The sequence below is a fragment of the Ambystoma mexicanum genome, chromosome 5q (assembly GCF_040938575.1).
Source record: "Ambystoma mexicanum isolate Mex_15411 chromosome 5q, UKY_AmexF1_1, whole genome shotgun sequence".
Lineage (NCBI taxonomy): Eukaryota > Metazoa > Chordata > Amphibia > Caudata > Ambystomatidae > Ambystoma > Ambystoma mexicanum.
This window is the reverse complement of record NC_090933.1, coordinates 152,511,837-152,524,801: the sequence shown is the minus strand read 5'-3', so window position 1 is coordinate 152,524,801 and position 12,965 is coordinate 152,511,837.

Below are 12,965 nucleotides of genomic sequence, written 5' to 3'. Positions count from 1 at the left end.
AAGCCCAGTGTAGCTGGCTTCAACTTTTAACACAATGGGCCTCATTACGACCCAGGCGCCATGGTTGCCTCCAAAACCTTACAGATTCCGCCATGGTGAATGGAACAATTACCGCCCCATTCCAAGGTTGGCGGGGGCGGTAATTCCCCATTCACCATGACCCTTCCCCATTCCCATTTGAGCCCCTATGGGGCTCATTGGGAATGGGGAAGGTGCTAATACCGGTAGCGCTAATTGCGGTATCGTTATTAGCTCCGAAGTCCCTTTGCGGGTCCTGTCCTTACCGCCTGGTAAAACCAGGCGTTAAGGGAGGACCCGCAACAAATTACATTTTTAACAAATATATCCACCAATCGCTTAATTAATTCCAGCCTTTTCAAATTTAGTTTTGAATTGTATTCACCTCTATTGCTCCTGATAGCAAGTCTTTCCTTTTCATACTATGATTTCAATGTATCATTTAAATTGACAGGTTAAGTAATCGCCAGCTTCTGACACAGGCGAGTAGCGTACTGCGCCCATTTTTGACATATTCTTCCAAGAAAGCATCTTTAAATGTGGATTTTCTTCTGATCAAATATGTTTTTGGTGACATTTTGCTTAGGTGAATTCTTTATATACAGTGATGTTTAACACCCAACAGGGATGTTGGATCTTTTGTGATGTTTGAGAACCAAGATTTTTACACTTTTCACAGCCAAGGAAAAACAGATTTTTAAACAGCTCTGCGTTTCTCTTGTAATGCAGGACTGTTTTTTCAAATATTTTCATTTTCCTCTGTGGGCAGCCAAATGAGGGGTTTTGGCAGTGGTCTCTTGTGTTACCATGGACATAGGCAAAAGTGGATTGGCGGCCTATTTTTTGGGTTTTCCTGCGCACTTCTGGGTGATTTTAGCACACATAATGCTTTCCAGCTGCCATTCTGAGGTTTCTGATGCAAGCAGTGCACAGTAATGTTGCAGGGTATGGACTAGTGGGTCAAAACATCCCACACCTCATCATAAAGACTCCCTTTCTCTCAGAAAACTCAGTACCACTACTTCTCCTGCTTGCAAACTCCTCACCACCAAGCTCAACATCTCTCATACCTCCACCGTGACCATCCGCTTGCTTTATCGTGGCCCTGGCCCTATCCTATCCTTCGAAGAAGATATCCTTCATCTTCTCTCTGATGCCAAACCCACGTCTAAAACTTTTCTCCTGGGCGAACTTAACTATGGCCTAAATGACAAAGCAGACCTGAACGCCTTATCCTTTGTCAACTCATTAATGGAGCTTGGCTTTGCACAACGCATTCTCAACCCCGCCCATTCCAAAGGTAGAATCATCGACTGGCTTGCTGACTTGAACTGTAATATCTCAGTCATGGCCAATCAGCCCTAACCTTGGACTGACCACAACATAATGTCCTTCACGTTCCCCATCATGACCCCCACCTGCAGCGCCCTCCCACTTTTCCCCCTCAGCTACTCGAAGCACAAAAAATATCACTAAAGCCTGCATTCTGCCCTTGCTGCATGATCGAGACTTGCTCCCACGGGTGCTTGTGACCCACCAACTTTAGTGAATAGCTACAACACCACACTCACCCACACCATCAACACTGTGGCCCTCTTACCATGATGAAAACAAAAGCGATCTTGCACTATAAGGCATGGTTCTTACTGGAGCTCAAAACACTTCACCTTCTTAAACGCCAGGCTGAAGCCAAATAGAATCATAACCACACTGAAAAGAACAAGGCTAGCTTCACGCTGACAGCCAGTGATTTCGAAAAAACAAACCTTTGGGAGAAGAAGACGACATAAAACACTAGGATTGAGAAAGCCAAATCTAGCACTGGGAAACTTTTCACAATTATGGTGAACTTGACTTGCCGGTATCCACGCCCACCAACTACACCACGGATAGCACCTGGTTCATCAATATCCAAAATGCCCTCTTACACAAAATCAATAATCTCCAGAAGAAAATCACAGCTATAAAAACACCTTGAGTATCACGACTCCTGGTGCTTTAGGATCACAAGTCACTCACCTGACCCTCCCTCCTTTTGCTTTAAACATATCTCTAACCTGGAGGTCATTCAAATTATCAAAGGGCTCAAACCTTCACATTGCCAGAGAGACATTTGCCCAGCAGCTGTTATCAAGGACTGTGCTAATACACCTTCACCCTTCTTTGCGACCCTGATAAAGTCCTTGTTTACTTCTTGCTCTGTACCCCCCAGCCTTATGGATGCATGGTTCCTTCCCCTACTAATAATCCCGCTTTAGACCCCAACATCCTTACCAACTACCGCCCCATCACCACCATTCCTTTCTTGCTAAAAATCCTGGACTGTGCGGCGTATCTTCAGATCCAGTGTTTCCTGGAAACCCACAATCTTGTGGGCCTGTGCCAATCAGCCTTCCAGCCTGGTTGTGGCACAGAATCTGCCTTACTGGACCTAAAAACCCAACTAGCTGACATTAAAGATGCTGGCAAGTCAGCCCTCCCCTAAAGCTTGACTAGTTTGCAGCATTTGATCTTGTGGATCACCGAATCCTCTACCAACACCTGGCCTCAGCAGCACACTTTTTACCAGATGCCATCTCCTGATTCCATCCTTCCTCTACGAGAGAACCATGAGGGTGTTCTCATCCAGTCACCCAGTCCCTCTAGCCTATGTTGCATGTGGAGTCCCACAAGGCTCTTGTGTTTCCCCCACACTTTACAACATATTCACAAAGCCACTATTTGATCTGCTCAATGACAAAGGAATCACCTACACCAGCTATGCGGGTGACACTCAGATCCTGCTCCTCCTCAGAGGAAACTGTGCCGCTGACTCTTGCAATCTCCTCACTATCTACCCCACCATCAAGGCTTGGATGGCATCTCACCACCTCTGTCTTAATGATGAAAAGACAAAATTCTTGCTGGCCGGGTAACATTCCACTCTTAACAAGCTCAGCCTTGCTTACACATCTTTCACCATTGAGGGCATCCGCATCCTGGTTTCCAGCAGTGTCAACACCCTGGGTCTCTATCTGGACGCTACTCTCTCCTTCTCCAGACAGGTCAATGCATTTGCATTTTCTGCAGCCCACATATCTAAATGAATCAATGTCTGCAGACCCTTCTTGACCTCGGAAAGCTGTGTCACCATTGCCAGAACCCTCATTGGCTCAAGACTGGACTAGTGGAATGCTCTATTTGCAAGAACCTCTTCTCGCAATATAAAAAAACTACAAATTGTTCAGAATAATGCCCTCAGAGCAGCACTCAAAATCCCTAAGCGTGAGCATATTTCTGGAGTAAGAAGAGGTGCCCACTGGCTGCCCATCTGAGAATGTATTATTTTAAACTCTTTAGCCATCACACATAATTGTCTCTCCAACACAGCATCAAAGTACCTCTCGCAAAAATTATTTAAATCACAATTCACCAGACCCATCTGATCTTTAGTGTTGTGGATCTGAAGAATGCTTTCTTTAGTATTCTTATACACAAGGACAGTAGATACTTGTTCGCCTTCACCTTAGGGGGACGCTCGTTCACCTTTACCCGTGCACCACAAGGTTCCACAGAAAGTCCTAGCATTTACAGTAGGGCTTTGAAAGAACAGCTTGATACTCTTGAATTGCCCTCTACGTGTACACTGATTCAATATGTTGATGACTTGCTTTTAGCTGCAGACTCTGAGAGTGCTTGTAAGGAAGGCACTGTGTTGTTGCTTATTCACCTGGCTAAACATGGTCACAAAGCTTCGCTTAAAATGTTTCAATATTGTTGTCAGGAGGTCGCCTATTTAGGCTATCTCCTGTCAAAGGAGGGAAGAAGATTGACACCTGAACGAATAAAACACATTTCTGGCATGTCTGTCCCAAATACAGGGAAGGAAGTTAGAGCCTTGATAGGTATGGCTTCTTACTGTAGGTTGTGGATCCCAAACTTCTCACTAGTGATTAAGCCGATGTTGGCTTTGACGAAGCAGGGCACTTCTCCGCCATTGCCATAGAACACGGAACACCAGCAATCATTTGATCTGCTCAAGACTGCATTGTGCTCGGCACCGGTTTTGGGCACACCAAACAATGAAAAGGCCTTTGTGTTGTTTGTGCATGAATATGATGTATGTGCTTTGACTGTATTAACGCAGTAACATGGAGGAAAGAATAGGCTGTGCGGTTACTTTTTTTCCGCCCTTGATCCTGTAGCATGCGCTTTGCCAAGATGTTTGCGAGCTGTCGCTGCTGCTGCATCTGTAAAACAGAGTGAGGGAATGGTCCTAGGCCATAATCTAACCCTGATGGTGTCTCACTCTGTAGATGTTCTACTAAACAGAACCCAAATGCAACACCTCACTTACGCACGGTTGACGAGATATGAATTGATCTTGTTTGCTCCTCACATACAAATTAAGAGGTGTTGTGTTCTTAATCCGGCTGAACTCTTACTTTTCCCGCAAGGTACTGCTTGCAGTGACGGAGAGTCACATGACTGTCTGTATACTACCGAACAAGAGACAAAGGGTAGAATTGATCTGAAAGACACTCCTTTGAACAATCCACAAGGGGATCTGTTTTGTGACGGCTCCTGCTTCAAACTCCCGGATGGTACATCCACAGCTGCTTATGCAATCACTACATTGAGCACGGTCGTGGAAACCAAGAGAATGACGCATAACTCTCTGCAGGCTGCAGAGATTATAGCACTGACCCGAGCTTGTGGACTTCCCGAAGGGCTTAGAGTAAACATATTTACTGACAGTCAGTATGCCTTTGGGGTGGTTCACAACTTTGGGAGACTTTGGTCAGAAAGAGGGTTCTTAACTTCACATTGTACAAAGATCCAGCATGGCTCCCTAATAGTACAACTGCTCTCAGCGCTTGTGCTCCCTACTCAGTTAGCTATCGTGAAATGTGCAGCACATCAAAAGATTATAGATGATATAGGAAAAGGGAATGCTTTTGCTGATCAGATAGCTAAACAGACTGCCACCAATCTCTTTACGGAGATGTATGTTTCAAGGGAGACTGTAAATGCCTATGCAATGGACGAGGGTGTTGGGTCCGTAAGGGATATCCAAGCCGATGCCACGTTAGAAGAATCTACGAGGTGGGCTGAGGGCTTGGGGAAACTCGATGATGATGGGTGTTGGGTGGACATAGTTGAAGGGAAATGGCTACTTCCTGACGCATACGTGATGATGATGGTCACCATGGCTCATGGTCCTACACACATATATGCCCAGAAGCTTACAAAAATGTTGGAGAAAGTTTGGGCAAATGACAACATTTCGAAAATAGCTCAGTGCTATTTTCAGGATTGCTTGATCTGTTTACAGCACAATGTGGGAAAGGGAACATCAACTCCAAGGGGAAGTTTCGGGCCACCTTCTGTCCCCTTTGAGGTCATCCACTTTGATTTTATTGAAATGGAATGGTGTAATAATTTGAAATATGTGTTAGTTGTCATCTGTGCTTTTAGTAAATGGGTTGAGGCTTTCCCTGTCTAAGACGCTACAGCCATGACTACTGCAAAAACCATGTTAAAAGAATATTTTCCCAGGTTTGGGTTACCAAGAGTCATCTGGTCGGACAATGGTCCACATTTTGTCGCTGCTGTAATTCTGCAGATATGCGCGGCATTACAGATCGACAAATGGTTCCATTCGGCCCGACACGCTCAGAGCGCCGGACTAGTGGAAAGACACAATGGTATCATCAAGAACAAACTCGCTAAGACATGTGCCGGCACCAAACTAAAATGGCCAGATGCTTTACCGATCGTGTTACGTACAACCCCTCAAACTAAGACTGGGCTCTGTCCATTTGAGGTGGTAATGGGGAGACCTGCCAATATCTGGAACCTTCCGAAATGTCAATATTTAAAGAATGTTGAAAATGTACTTCTTTCAGATTGCTGTAGCCAGTTGACTAAAAACCTGTATTTGATTTATCACCAGGTGCGAGAGGCTTTACCTGTGCGATACAAGGGCCCGGGCCACAGTATTCGGCCCAGAGATTGGGTGCTCACCAAGGCATTTGAGCGTTCTTCTTGCCTTGCACCTCGTTGGTGGGGCCCATTCCAGCTCCTGCTGGTCACACAGATGGCGGTGCGTGTCGCAGGCCGAAAAAACTGGATCCACATGACGCATCTCAAGAAACTTCCTCACCCCATGCCACACGATACAGAAGAAACAGAACCCCTCGTTAACGCTGCAACCAACGATCCCGAAGCAGTAAATAGCATCGAGAGTGTATCGGAGAATCTCTCTGAGCCCGAGAGGCTTGGGGAATCTTCCTATTTTGTTTCCACACTCTCCAAAAGTTTTGTTTCCGGAAACTGTCATTTCGGATTCTGCATCTTCACTTGCTCTTGATATGCTGCTTCCACTGGGAAGTGACGACACATTGTTCTCGGATCAATCAGTACCAGGAACAGCAAGGTACAATTTACGTCCAAGGAAATAGCCTCACGGCACGGTACGGCTGTGCATTCGGAGAAGGAAAAGAATCATCAAGGGCTTGTTTTTTGCCCAAGTAATTGCTTGAGAAAAGGGGATTCTGTTGGCTAGGGTTGTGGAAGGATTAAGAAGTCGCGCGGCCGGGAGGTCGCCAGCTAATAACATTGGGGTTTCCGTTTGAAGACTGCAATGCCTGCAACCGCTACCGCTCGTACTGGACTGATAAATGATCATGTGACTGGCCGGGAAAATGGACAAATCTCTTGGGCCCCGAAAACGTATTGCTGTATTTTTAAAATGTTAATTGGTTTATAATAGTAACTGTGATAAGTCTCTGGTACCTGGAAGAAGTGCATCCATTCGAAACCTTGTTACCGACTGAAAATGTACCCACTGTCCCTACTCCTTTTGTGCATTTGCATACTCTGTCTCCTAGGGACTCCCAGCATAGACAAAGATATCACAACAATACATTGTTACTTATCATGAGTGCCACACATGCCATTTTTAATAGGTCCAACTGTTAGGTCTGCTCGCATTTACCACAACACAGGGATAATGGGCTAGGCGGGTATATTCATCCTTCACCTTTGACAACTGCTTCTTATGCTTCTCTTAGAGTACTGTTCTCTGGCCGTTGGAAGGACAGCATCTCAGGGAACTTTGATGGTACTAATTTGAATAGTTTCGAGAAACGTCTGTTGACTCACCTGGAGTGCTCACTTTTTCACAAATAGGAGTAAGCTTAATGTTGCTTCTATTAGGCCTTCTGACAGACTGTCTCGTCCTTTCCAATCTTTGATTTCTTTCAAAATGGCTCCGATAGGCAATAAGGATGCCATGCCTCCTTCCTACACTGTTAACCATAGCCCCAATTCAGTTTCTTTCTGCATACAGAGGAATGGTACTCAGTCAATGGGACATTTTAAAGGTTGCACCAACGTTGTGAATTTGACTGAGGAAGACAGACTTTTGTATGTAGGCGAATCTGTCTACTTTGTTTGCGGCAATGTAGCATTTCCATGGGTACCCAGGGATTGGCAGAGAACTTGTTATTTAGGGATCCTGTTACCCAGGGTGTTCATAGCTAGTATTGTAGAGGTTTCAAAGGCTCGTCCTCGGTGGGATGAGGATGGTGACACTCCAGCACAGGTCTTGGGAGATGTAGCAAAATCATTCGTGCCATTTTGGGGGCAGATAGTGAATTCCGAGGACCTCAGGAGACTAGCGAGGGTAGTAGAGAGAACTATCAACCGGACCACAGATATACTCTACAATATGAAATTAGAACAAAAAGCAATAAGGTTAGTAGCACTCCAGAACCAGATGGCATTAGATGTCATTCTGGCTGAACGTGGTGGAGTGTGTAAATTAGTGGGGTCCGCTTGCTGTGTTTTCGTGCCAGATTTTTCCCCAACTATCTTCAAGGCAATACAGAATCTGCACGTCCTTAGTTCAGAAGTGCATGTTCCCGAGGGAAACTGGGATCTTAGCGCTTGGTTCTGGGACTTCTTGCGATCTTGGGGTTGGAAGGTGCTGTCGGTCTTACTGATCATTTTGGGAATTCTGTTGTTCGATGCTAGGGGGATGTTGCGCACATGCGATAGGTACAATGGAACATAATGTGCATGCCCCAGATAAAAACTCCAAAGAATATGTGTTAAAAGAAATCTTAGCAACTGATCTAATGGCAATATATATTTCCGACAGTGATTCAGGGTGCATGGACGGTGATACATGGAGTTGTTTGCAAGAAGATCAGAAGTAGTTTAGCACTTGGCATAGGCCAAAAGGAGGGTTTGTCAAATGGGAAATTATATTGTACCTCCTATTGTGATGAATATATGTATATTGGTCCAGAAAACAACAGGGAAAGCTTATATTGGCCCATGCCAAGCTGCTTGTAAACCACTTGTGAAGAAATCTGCGTTGCAAGGTCCCGACCTTAGAATCAATGTAAACCGCCATTTTAGGTTGATCCGCCATTTTAGGTTCTCTCTGCAAAGTCACCCTGTGAGCTAAAATGGTGGACAGTGTCATTCCGACAATGCAACATGGCCATCTTGACCTCTATGTATAAACTAATGTGTAACTTGCCTGCAGGCCACTTGTTAGGGTCATGAACTGAGACCTTGTCCTTGGTTGACCTGTGTGTAAAGGATTACTTGTGCCAATGAAGCTAATCCATGAGCATATGTTACGAACAATGTATTCAAATACTGAAATGTGAACACTTGTTTGACTATATTGTAGAAAACTGTTTAGAAGGTTTAACAAGAAATCCTAAAATATACTGTTTCCTTAGAGGCTTGTTGGCGAATGTATTAAAGGTAAACCCTAAGTGCACAGATGTGTGAACTCGGCACGAGCCCTAGATCCGTAATGAATTAACAGATATTAACTGGGAAATGGGTTGGACATCATGTTTTCAAAGGTATATAAAGTGCGACTATTCTAATATACGCTGTGTTGTACTGAGGGCCGATAGCTATCTATTGTTTTGTCCTTTGAAACTGTTCAGTATAAAATAAAGATCTTTGTATGTTCCTTTGTAACCCGTGTTCGGTGTATTTCCTTTTGGAGTACTCAGCCTCGATATTTTCTCTTTTTTTCACAGCACAGTACCATTACCTACAAAAAATCCCAAATATTTTACTGGAGATTTATTTGGATTAGCAGTTAATCCTGCGGCTCTTAACACTATCATGATGGTATAGAGGTGGTACAAGTGATCTTCCCATGTCTTACTATGGATAATGATATCATCAATATAAGCTCTGCAAAATTCTGAGTAGGATTGAAATAACTTTTCCATAAGTGTTTGGAATGTTGCAAGAGCACCATGTCATCCAAAGGGTAGGAGTGGAAAATGCTGTTTTCTCTTTCTCAGGCCCATATAGATTCACCAACTTTGTGAGCACTTCATGAACATAATCACACACCATCTCTCTGGGGATGTCCGCATCACCATAATCATACAACATCTCTCGAAGTCCTTTAATATCACCATATCAACACAAATAATCGCACATCATCTCTATAGGGACTTCAATATCACTATCATCAGACATCCCCATGGGAACTTTAATATCAGTACATTCAAGTAATCTCTGGGACAACTTCCACATCATCATCACTACACATAAACTGTGGGGAATAGCATACCCATTATCAGACACCATCTTGTTGAGGATGTCAATATTACTATAATCATACAGTATTTCAATATGGAGATCAATATCACCACCACCACATACTATATATTTGTGGACTTCAACATCACCAAATATACACTATCTCTCTGGGAGAGTTAATATCACCATCACACAGCATCATTGCAAGGACTTTAATATCACCATAATCAGGTGCCTTCCCTTTGGGAACTTCAGCATCTCAGTAATCACAAACCAGAAGTAGTAAAGCTATGTTCCCTACTGGCCTGCCCCTGCTTCCCACAAACCCTATCACCATGCCCCCTCCCACAGACAATACAAACCCTCAAACACATGCACCTGCTGTTTAAAGGAACGTTCAGTGGAGTGCACTGAAGTGCAAGTTTCAATTTCTTCCTACACTTTTATTTTAAAACAAAACCAGTCTGGAATGGTTTCATTTGAAAATTAAAGTATAGGAACAGTAAAATTTAATTTTAAAAAGTAGAGGAGCACCGCTCCCAACCGCTCCAACACACTTCAACTACTGCTGTGGGTACTTTAATATCACCATCATCACACAGATTCAACATAAACATAATCGCACATCACCTCTGCGGTGACGTTTTTTATCATAGTCGTCAGACACCATCTCTGTTGAGACTTTAATGTCTAAATAAGTGCCAGGTGCATTCCCCAAAGATGTGCAAAGTAACTCATTCCAAAATGCACCTATATAAATGATATGCACCACACTGAAGCTTCTTGGTAAACTGCAGGGATTAGCCTCCCACTTCTCCCCTGCATAGGTACATCCTTGGCATCACTGCTGTGTTTGAAAATTAGGCCTTTTGCCCTCTTTTTAGGATAGGTGAATCTGGGTGTTCTGTATTGCTGCTGTGCTTGAAAACTAGGTATTTTTCCCTCCTTTTAGGAAAGATGAATCTGATTGCCTTTGGGATAACTGTGGTACTGTTAACTGTGTCTCATTAGGTCTTGTGGCCTGTTGGTAACTCCTGCATACTGTTGAGTGTACCTACCTGCCTCATCTTTGTGTTCCCTACTGTGTGACCCTCTTTCCCCCTCCTCGTCTGCACATCCTGTGCGGCGTTGGCTGTGCATCACTCCTCTCTCTTCACTCCATCTTCCTCCTACAACTCCTTGCACCCTCTATGGTGCTTTCTGTCTCAATTTTCTACAACAGCTACTATATCCACAATTAAGTTCCTTTCACTAAGTCTGGAAGGAAGAAGTTCATGAAGGACATCCTGATTTCCAACCCAGGTCTCTCTATCACTGATACCCATATCAGTGCTTCCTCCAGACAGACACTTACCAACATCCTCTTTGTCATTCTCTCTCCAGACCTATGGACCCCTCATATGGTCTCTGCTTTATCTCCTTTCTCCACCTCTCCCATTAATGGTGGCACTCGGTGGGAGGCCCTCTTGGCCCCCTTCCGCTCCTCCAAGACCATCATCAATGTCTATCTGAATGGCACCATCTTGGCCCAGTGCCCAGGGCCCAATCTCCTCCTTTTTGATAAGCATCTCCCCCATCTTATCAACTATCTTCCTTCTCCTGCTACTCCCACCAGCACCTCTCTGGCCCCTCCACCACCTTCATCTTCTGCCACCTCTCTGGCTCCCTCCTCATCCTCTCTGACTACTCTGCCATCTCTGTGTTCCTTCTCTTCCCACTTCAAGGGCCCTCTACCACTTCCGCAGGGCATACCTCATAAATGTACCCCTTCACGGAAGTCTATCAAATGTGGCAAACTGCTCCACGTCACTACTCTCAACTCTCGCTCAACTGTCAAACACTCCTTTGACATCTGCCACCTCCTTGAAGAATTGGACCTGGATGTCCTCACTCTCACTGAGACATGGTTGATGGACAGGTATGTCACAAGTTTTGACACTCTCCTCTCTGAACCCAAAACCAACTCTCCCAGAGGAGGAGTAGGTCTGAAATTTCAAGAATAGATCACTGCTTCTGTCATTCCTATGCAGACCTACTTCGCCTTTGAATGCCTTGCCTGAAGGCTTTCTGTCTCTCCTGCCCTCTCTCTGTGACTGTGGCCATCATACACAGTCCACCTAGTCAGATCACTGTCTTCCTCAGAGTGGGCTGACTTCTCCTCTTCTCTCCTCTTCCCTCCTTGATACTACCTCTCCACTTCTCCTCCTCGGAGACCTCAACATCCAGCTGGATGCTGTAAACCCCTCCTCAGGGCTCTTCCAAAATCTCTGCAATACTCTCTTGCTTATTATTCTAACCTCATGCTCGACACACTCTGCAGGGCACACCTTGGATGCTCTCATTTCCTCAGACACCCCCCTCTCTAATTCTCTCACCACTCTTCTTTCTTGGACTGACCACTTTCTCCTCTCCTGCCACCTTAAACTCTCTGTCACCAAGATGAAGCCGACCCAAGCGCTGCCACCTACCTTCACGGTCATCCGGCCCATGATGCGTGCATCAGTGGAGGCCTTTGCCACTCCTTTCTCTCCTCCTCCTATGCCTGCAACTGACTCTCCCTCTGACATAGCCCTCTCTAAGCTGTACCTTTCTATCTCTAACACGCTGGATGTCCTTGCTCCTGTCATTAGAATCCACCTGAAGCCTAGCTCCAAGTGCAACTCTTGGTATGGCTCTGACCTCACCACAATGAAACACAAGTGTAGGGTGGCTGAGAGGAAGTGAAGGGCATCAGGTGCATCCTCTGACAAACTGGCCTGTCACCTTCTCCAAAGGCGATACAGACTCGCTGTCCTGTCCAAGAATAGAGCCCACATCAAAGACTGCATCTCTACAGCCTCTTACAACAGGGCCGAACTCTTCAAAACCTGCAAGGAGCTGGCCAGTCCTACTGCAGGCTTCATCTCTCCTGTTCCCTCCCAGGCCCTCTGCATGGCTCTGGCTGCACACTTCACCACTAAAACTGAGGACATCCTGTCTTCGCTCTCTTCTTCCTCCCCCTCTACCTCTTTTGGACCTCCTCTGGCTGCCCCTCCCTCTGCTCCTCCTTTCTCCTCTTTTGCTCGCTTCACACCTGATGATGTTTCTAGACATATCCAATCTATGAAATTAACATCCAAGCATGTGCTCTCCTGTGCCTCCAGAACCATCAAGGACCACACCGTCACCCTAATTCCATCCTTGGCCGATTTCTACAATCTCTCTTTTGCCTCTGGAACTTTCTCCTCCCCCTAAAGCACTTCCTTGTGCACCCACCTGAAAAAGCCTTCTGCCAATCCTTCAGGTGCGTCAAACTACTGCCCAATCTCTATCACTCCTTTCCTGGGCAAACTCCTGGAAAAGCTGCCCATCCCCCAGCTTATTATCCACACTGAATC